Source organism: Lissotriton vulgaris, chromosome 2_1, assembly GCF_964263255.1.
Source record: "Lissotriton vulgaris chromosome 2_1, aLisVul1.2, whole genome shotgun sequence".
Classification (NCBI taxonomy): Eukaryota; Metazoa; Chordata; class Amphibia; order Caudata; family Salamandridae; genus Lissotriton; species Lissotriton vulgaris.
The window spans coordinates 627,745,283-627,754,672 of NC_141687.1; the positions used below are offsets into that span (position 1 = coordinate 627,745,283).

General features: G+C 43.0%; 1 long non-coding RNA gene across 1 annotated transcript; it reads left to right on the forward strand.

Annotated features, from left to right (window-relative positions):
* Positions 1-5,945: 5,945 nt before the first annotated feature.
* Positions 5,946-8,482, forward strand: LOC147730889 (uncharacterized). The gene is made up of 2 exons (XR_015308611.1): positions 5,946-8,252; positions 8,289-8,482. It is a non-coding gene; the product is annotated as an uncharacterized LOC147730889 (long non-coding RNA).
* The last annotated feature ends 908 nt before the right edge of the window (positions 8,483-9,390 follow it).

Genomic DNA, 9,390 nt, shown 5'->3' on the forward strand with positions numbered 1-9,390 from the left:
TGTGTATTGCAGAACTTGTTTGCCTTTACACTGATTATTGAGACCCCTGATATTCCAAGACATGAGCCATAGGCTAATGGAGCCTGGCTCAAGAGGGCATGTATGGACCAGACCATGAGTTGTGTCTAAGAGATCTAGAAAGTGAGTATGGCTTACGACTAGAGTAAACAATGGAGTAGCAAGGAAAACTGCAAACATGGAATCAAACATTCGCATTGACCCCTCACCTCCCTCCACCCACACCAGGCAAATGACAGACCAACAATACCCCAAATAATTAACCCCATTTATACAAAACAGCAAAACATTAACCATAAATGTGTGGGGGGTGGTAATGCTACGGTGGACACCCAATTACATGAGAATCCTATGGAAAGGGATGAAAAGAGTTCCACTAGGTCTGTAGGACATATAAGTATAGACCTGGAGAACAAGGGCCACAGGCCAATGCATGGGATGGAATGGAGGCAGGTAAAATGTGGAGACATTAACCCATACGTAACAGATCGGCACTGGTGCTGGAGTGAAGGTCCGAGGGGATCTGTCTGGAGTAGAGTGTCGAGATGGCAGACGTTCATCTGAGTGTTATTTGAAAAAGGCCTGTCCGCTACCTGGGTGTGTCAAAGAAATTGGTTTTGCCGTTTACATCAACTCTTAGGCATACTGGATATAGCATGCCATAACGCTACCCCATTTTTCGCAGTGTTGACTTGACGTCTACGAATTTTTGACATGCCTCTTGTACCCCTATGGTAAAGATAGGGAACATGGAGATGGTGGAGCCCTGCCACTGTAACAGACCTAGCTGCAAGCCACATCATGGTCAGACAGGGTTGGAGCGCGGGCCCAGCGAATGATGTGCATGTTCCACCACGAAGGTGGAAGTGAAGTGTTGTCTGCCCAACATTTCTGTCATCAGTCTCTCAACAAACTGATCAAGGCATCCTGTATTGGTAGATTCTGCAATAACCAAACAGTGCAGGTTATTTCGCCTACCTCTCACCTTCAGGTCTTCATTCTTTATGGCCACAGGTTTTAGCATTTTTTCCACTCTCGCGGCCGTATCCTTCAAGTCTGTCACCCTCCCCTCAGGGTGTCAAATCTACCATCAATGGATTAGAAGCCAGCTCTAATAAAGACATTATAGCGTCTGTGCCCGTTAGTTGTTCTGGGCCCGAGCTTTCTTTGATCCTACCCTCCTGAATAGGTACAGGTTGTGCAGCATCTGGTTGCTTCGGTTTCTCGAAGGTAAGGCGTCACCCCCCCACCGCTCCCTCATCCGGTGCTTCTCTGTAGTACAGCCCCACACGTCCTGGCCAGTTGAACGGAGTTGCCAGGGCTGGTTTCTGTTCCCAGTCTGGTCATGGAAACAGCTTGCTTTTTCGTCTCAAAACTTGAACCAAATGCAAGTAAAAGAAAGTCAGAAAAGGAAGAAAGGAGGAAGAGAAAGACAGAAAACAGTGACAAAGAGTGAAGATAGGTATGAAAAGAAACCTCCAAGAGGGAGAAAAACTGATTAGAAATGTAAGGTGGTAGAAAAAAAGGTATGAGGCGGAACAAAGGCTAGGCATCCTTAAAATTCAACATTCCCAGCATTCGTCAGCACCAGCGACAATCTCCTAAGAAAACCTTTGGGCCTCGACACTTTTTCTTCTACAGACTAGGCACTTTAACTGCGCATAAAGAGTTGTCAAAAACTGGAACATTGCTACGGAAGCCTCTGGGTTACAGAGCTGCGCTATATGTGCATTTGACAAATAAAATATGTTAAAAAAAACGGGAACATTTACTTTTTGTGTTGTCACCAAAGTTTTTTCTTTGCCTCAAACAATGCATGCAGTTCTGCCTCTGTCATAATCCTAAATACATTACGTTGCAGGCCATAAGGCTTTGCCACTTCACACACCCACTCAACGGGATAGGTTTCCCTGGCCCTAGACAAAGTACAGGGTGGTCCTCAAAGCTGTTCAAACATATACCGGTGGAAGGGGGTGACTGAGAGGAAACCATAGAATGCTACATTTTGAGGGCTCTAAACTCATGGACGTCTTAGGGTAGCATTTGAGACATTTTCACACTAGGGTGACCATCTGTCTGCATTTTTCACGGATTATCCTAAATTTGAAGAACTTGTCCGGTAAGACATGAGTGGCAGTGGTGCCGGCACAGATCGGGGCGGCTGGGTGGGTTGGAGGGTAAGGAGATCTAAAATAAGAAAAAAAGACTTTGATTACCGCCGCTTTCTCCTCCGTCTCTCCTCCTCGTCCCTCCCCACTGCCAGAATAGGAAGCACATCCAGGCTCCCCTGAGCCAATCCAAATACTGCGATGCAGCGTTGTGATTGGTCTAAGCGCTGTGGTTCGGCGCTCAACCAGTGAATGAGAGCCTGGGCATGTGCTTCACCCAGGCTGTAATGAAGCCTGGGTGGAGAACATGCAAAGTGCGCATGAATGTTTTGCCAGCCCGAGACCGCCGGCCAAGCAGTCATATGTATTTTAAAGCGTGCTCATCACTCTGCCTGCTCCTGTTGTGAGAGCAGCCCCTCCCCGCCCCGCAATGCTGCCACAACAGGACCAAATAAAATGATAATAACCTTGAGTTATTATCATTTTATTTTTCCTTTATCTCACTGCTGCAAAGCAGCGGGCGAGGCTCCTTCGCCTTAGTGGAGGAGCTGCCACTGATGGGTGGTCTGTTACAGGTTACTTTTTGCAACACTGCGTGTGTGCTTGTGGTGCAGCATCGGCAATGCAAGCTGCAACTAAATCATATTTGATGTACCAGCTCTCCTGTGAGGTCACTGGTTGGACATGCTTTATTTGGAGAACAGGTTCTGAAAGAGACCTTGCTGACAACCAGACCTCTAACTGTGGCCTCTCGACAAGGCAGAAGGTTGCAGCAATCAGTGAGCTGTGAGTAGGTTTTAGGTTGCCTCCTATGGTACAGCTCACATGGTGTGCGTACCAGTGACCTGCTGCTGTAAATGGTAGCATGTGTAAGGCATTATACTCCGGTGAGGTATCATGAATGCCGATCATGGTTCCCTCTACTATGAGTCTTAAGTAGATGCAATCTTTAATATCTTTTGTGGTGGTCTGACAGAGCCCTCAGGGCCTATAGGAGGGGGTGGCATGTTCACTGAAGAATTCACTGATGGATTATTACACGAGCTCAGTGGTGCCACTGGGCTTCCACTTGCCTAGGAATTGTGCTCCTGGCTTCCCTTTGAACTCTAAAAAGCAGCAATCATCAACCCCTGTGTCCCGGTGCCACAGCACTTGCTGGACCAAGGGAAGCTACGCCCCTGCTTAGAACAGGTTCAGTAGCTACAACTTTTTTGGTTTTGGTGTAGTAGCCCTTTGTTTCTTCAAGGAGTGTTAATGGTCCACATTTGCATTTGAAAGGCTTTAGGAGCCCTGTCACTCACTGGGCTGTTTAACACTTGACTGCCCAAAATAAAGCAAGCATTGGCAAAGCCAAAAGGTCTCTCTTCTTTGGGCATTGAGTTTCTATCAATTCTGTACAGCATCCCCAATGTTGTGCAACATGGCTAATGAATAAACAAAAAAAGCACAATTGCGCATCCTTTTGTGTCATTTTGTAGACACATGCAACACAGAGTGGAGCGCCTACAAAATGACACAATATTTGTTGTCTTTTGCGTAGTGAAAAGTTTAATACTGTGCTTCACAACACAACACAAGTCCAGCATAGACAGCTGTGGTGCAACCTTCCCTGCATTAAATAAATAAGTAAAGGAAAGGTGGCAGTAGCAATAGGAACATCAGATGATTCTCTTTTTTAAGTTAAAAAAAGAATTTTATTTCGGGGAGAGAAAAAGGAATAAGGTGTCAATACATAATATAATGAGAAATAGAAAGTACAAATACATCGATAAGTAATGGGCATAATACAATCATAAACAATAATGAAAGCTAATCATAGACATCAAAAACTAAGTAAAATAAAAACAGCGGTTGTAGAGATAAAATTATACAAAGGGAAGTACATACAGTTGATAATGTAGAAGAAACGTAATGCGGGGGGCATTTAAGGAGGCTAGAGAACTTCTTGTTGTGAAGGCTACGGGAGAAAAGAGCATTTAGTACATACATCAAGATAAAGCGTAACAGGAAGCCATAAGTCTATACGCTTTGCTGCCATGTGGGCCGGAAAAACAAAAGCAGTATCCAATCTGTGATTATGGCAAACGTTGTACCACCATGCTTTAAAAGAGATATTAGAAAAAGTCTTCCAGTTGACTGTAATTTGCTGAAACGCAACAGCTAACAATAAATCAATAATCTGAGTATTAAGTTCAACATATTTCCAACAAGGAGAAAGACTTCCTAAAAAAACATTAGTGTAAGAGAAAGGAATACAGGTATGAAACATTACATTAATTTGGGCCCAGACCTGCAGCCAAATGTCATGGACCGGTTTATATAGAAATAACATATGAAACAAAGTCTTTTGCGGTGAAGAGCAGGACCAGCAAATGTGTGGAGTGGTAGGAAAACGTTTATGCAGATCAAATGGTGTGAAAAGAAGTCTATTATAAATGAAAAACAAGGTTTGTGTCAAGGTCGCTGCTCTAGAAGACTCGCAAATTTTATTCCAGATCTTATCCCACAAAGGAATGGACCAAGGTGCAGCAAGATCCTGTTCCCAATATTCCTCCACCTTAGATTTGGATCTGATATAGTCTCTAGTATGAAGGTGTTTGTAAATGGAGGAGGCTTTAGGAGTAGTGCGAAGAAAGGAATGAAGTAGTGAGATAGGAATAGGAGAAGAAGAAGAGGAAGGTGCGTGCAGAAGACGGATGTAAGTTGCCAATACAGCTTCTTTAAGAAGTATATATTTATGGGTAAAAGAAGCAGGCAAGCCAAAGGTGGTGCGGAGAGTGGGGAAGGGTATGAAAGAAGAATGTGAAAATAGTTGGGAAACCCAGATGAGTCCTTTGTGACACCACGACTTCCAATAAAAGGGCTTATCGCTTATCAAAAAGGAAGTGTTGTGCCAAATGGTGGAGGCAAGGAACTCAACAACAGTGAGAGGGGGAGCAGGAGAAGAAGATAAAAGTAATTTAGCTGTGAACTTGTGGATGGGAGTAGAAGTAGAGGAAGGTTTGCGTGAAAAAGAAAGATACTCAGCAGGAGAGAAAGGGGAAAGGAAGAGGCGTTCAAGTTTAGCCCATAAGGGACAAGGGGAGGTCGGGTCTTGCAACCAGAGGGAAGCCTGTCGTAAAAGAAACGCCTTATGATAAACTGGGAAATCTGGGAAGTTAACTCCACCTTCTGATTTGGGATGTATAAGTCAGGCAAGGGACATTCTAGGTTTTTTGTTGCTCCAGAGAAAAGATGTCAAAATTGAGTTAATTCTCCTGAAAATTTTAGAGGGAATGTAGACAGGAATATTAGAAATAGGTTGGAGGACTATGGGAGACAGCATCATTTTAATTGTATCAAGGCGGCCCCATCATGATAAGTAAAGGGGATGCCACCTAGATGTTAAGTTTTGAGTGCATTTATTTAAACAGAGGGAGACCGTGTCTGGGGCAATATGAAGGCCAAGATATTTAATGTGTGAGGAGCTCCATGTAAAGTTGGAGGCACTAAAATCAGGCTTAAATGTGAACTTCGTCAAGGGCAAAATCTCACACTTGTCATTATTAAGCTTGTAACCAGATATCTGGGAATAATCTTTTACTTCAGCAAGAAAGGCAAGAATGGATTCAGTTGGGTTGGAAATAAAAAGTAAAATGTCGTCTGCATACGCGGCAAGCTTAACTTGAGAATCTGAAGCATGAAAGCCATGACGGAGTTTGGATAAAAAAGGTTCTAAGGCCAGGTTAAAAAGAAAAGGGGATAGAAGACAGCCTTGACGCACACCTCTCCCTAAATCAAAAAAGGAGGAGACTAGGCCATTGGCGCAAACCGCCGCACGGGGATTAGAGTACAATAAAAAAACAAAGAGATAAATTTAGGGCCAAAACCAAACCATTTAAGGGTATGAAACAAGTAGGTCCACTCAACCCTATCAAAAGCTTTCTCAGCATCTAGGGCAATTGCCGCAAGGGCATCGGGTAATTTATGAGATTTTGATAAAACATTAAACAAAAGTCTAGTATTATCCGTGATAAATCGGCCCTTGACGAAGCCTGATTGTTCCTCGCCTAGGAGATCTGGAAGTAAGAGGTCAAGACGTGCTGCGAGTGATTTAGCAAATATCTTGTAGTCAATATTGACCAAGGAAATGGGCCTATAGTTCTTACAGTATTGAGCATCTTTCCCTTCCTTGGGTATGAGGCAGATGTAGGCGTCAGAGAAAGAACCTGAGGAAGCGCCTGAGGCAAGAAAAGAATCTAAGAGAGAATGTAGTTTTGGAAGAAGGAGTTTTGAAAAATGAAGAAAAAATTCAACAGTCAGGCCATCTGGTCCAGGGGCCTTGTTTTTTTTGAGAGTCTGGAGTGCTAAAAGTAATTCATGTTGAGAGATATCTAATTCCAGGGAAGATAGATCAAGAGGGAAATGGGCAGGTTTATGTATGGTAGAGAAGAAATGATCTTAGGAGTGAATGGAGGGCAGGGTTTCAGAGGATTATAAAGTTTTGTAGAAAGAGGAGAATTCATTGAGGATGTCTGCATCTTTATGCTGAAGATTAGAATGAGTGTCGTAGGTAGACTCAATATTCAATTTGTTGTGCTTGATTTTCAAATAGTTGGGTAAAATTTTCCCCGCTTTATTTCTACCACCATAGAATTTTGCGCTGGATTTCAATAAATATAGGGAGGCATCCGCTGTAGATTTTGTGTTGAAACTCATTTTGGCATTAACAAGGGCTGTTAAACTGTCTTGTGAATGAGAGGTAAAATAGGCGTGTTCCAATTTCTTGATATCTTCAAGAAGATCACCTGTAAGTTTGCGGGCAAGTTTCCATTTCTTTGCAACATATCCAATCATGAAGTCTCTTGCCGCAGCCTTAAAGGCATCCCAGATAGTGTGTTTGGGGATGGAGGAAGTATCATTGAACAAAAGAAATTCATCGAAAAATTCAATAAAGGAAGCGGTGAATTTTGGACCCAATAGAAGGGCGTTATTAAAACGCCATCTCTTGGGACCAACCGGTTTGGGAAGTATGTCATTATGAGCAATGGTAGGAGCATGATCCGAAAGTAAGATGGGACCAATGTCAGCATTAGTAAGAGTTTGGGAAATATTATGAGTAACAAAAATATAATCAATCTGGGACTGGGTATGATGGCAAGGGGAATAAAAAGTAAATTCTCTCGTTGTCGGATTGCACAAGCGCCAGGTATCAATGAGCTTGTGTTGAGAGATAGCTTGAGTAAATAGCTTGTGAGATATTTTTGGGACATAAGGAGTCTTGGAATTCTGGTCAAGGAAAGGATCAAGGGGTTGATTACAGTCACCTGATAAGATAAAGTAATCATCAGCAAATCTGGTGATATGGTGGGAAAAGTCATGCCAAAAAGCAGGATCACCACTAGTGGGGGCATAGACATTAAGAAGGGAAATAGGAACACCCTTTAAAGACAACTTAACATATATCCATCGGCCTTCACCATCTGATTCCTGAGCAATAAGGGAATGGGAGAGAGTTTTACGACGTAGAATAGCTACACCATTTCGTTTACCGTCACCCTGGGAATAATAAGCCTCACCCACCCATCCTCTTTTAAGTTTAGCCGATTCTACATCAGATAGATGAGTTTCTTGTAAAAATGCAACATCCACATTCAATCTGGCTAAGTGAGTTAAAATTCTTTGCCTCTTAATCGGAGAATAAATGCCCTTAACATTCCATGTAATTATTTTCAATGACATAATATAAAAAACAGGAGAAAAAAAAGACCAATAGCAACGTGAGAAGAAAAGCCCATGAGAAAAGGTGAGCAGAAGAGAAAAAAAAGATCATTAATCCTAGAGAGAAAGGAGAAGAGGAATAGGGAAAAAGAGAGAGATATAAAGGAGAGAGAGAGAAAAGAAGACAGGAATGAACAGAAAAAGTAGGAGCAGGAAGAGATAAGCCAATGTTAGAGAACAGAACAGTAAAGACCGAAAACGCAAGAAAGGAATTTGTAGAAACAGGAGAGTATGAAGCGAAATTTTGAAAATTAAGAGGGAAAAGCGAGTGTAGGAAAAAAGACACCTTTAAGCATAGAGAAAATGCGAAAGTCAGTGAGAAAGGGACAGAACGGACATTAAACATGATGAACAAGAAGAAGAACTGTACTTACAAGAAAGGAAGGGAGCACAATCGGGAAGAGGATCAAACAAGAAGAGGAGGAGGAGGGGGTAGAGCCAACTAGGGAGGGTCGAGCGAACAGGGTCAACAAATCACCCAACCAAGGGGACGAAACGGAACGCGATATATAACCTGTGGATAAAGAAGAACAACATTAGGAAACAAAACCACTGAAAATAAAAGCCAAAAGAAACCATGTAAATAGAAGAATAAAGGAAGGAGAGAGAACATGAAGGAAAAAGGAAGCAGATACATCAGCATATAGGAGTAAGATACATAACTGCCAAATACGGAGAGTCAAATGAAGGAGGAAGAACAACAACAGACATCAACCATCAAAAGAGAGAGAAGAGATAGAAATCACGGAGGAAAAGATGAAGATGGACCAGAAAGGTCCATGTCCGCAGCTTTGCAAGAATTCATGAAGTTCTGAAGATGAACTGGATCCTCGTAGGTTGTCGTTTTGTTGTTGTAGGTAACCCTGAAAAATCACGGGTGAAAGAGGCCATATCTGGCACCGATGGAACGAAGAGCGGGTCTCATATCCAGGAAGGCCTTGCGTCGACTCGCCGTGACTCTTGCATAATCCTGTGCGAAGAACAAGGAGGATCCTGACCAAGTTAAGCGAGGGGAGGCTCTAGCCTCTGAGAGAACCTTTAATAAGTCGGTGTATTCCAGAAAATACATGATGACGCCTCTTGGTTTCGAAGAAGTGGAGGTAGGAGAAGGAACTCTGCCAAGTCTATGGGCCCGTTGTATGTTAAGCATAGTGCCTTCCGGCAGGTGTAGGAGGGTGGGAAGAAAGGATTTGAAAAAAGCGACAGGGTCAGTCCCCTTGCAATCCTCCACCAGGTCATAAATACGTAGGTTGTTGCGTCTATTTCGATTTTCAAACTCTTCCACCTGCTTTTGAAGAGACGCAACCTGTGAGTGCAAGTGGGAGACTTTAGACGACGACTCCTGAAGAGAAGAAACGCTGCGCTCCACAGAAGTGACTCTCACATCCATTTGAGACCAGTTGTCAGTCAAAACCTGTAATTTGGCGTTGGTTTCTTCCATAAAAGGACGTAATGCCCTTATCTCCTCCAATAACAATTCCATGGATATGGCAGAGGCAGGATT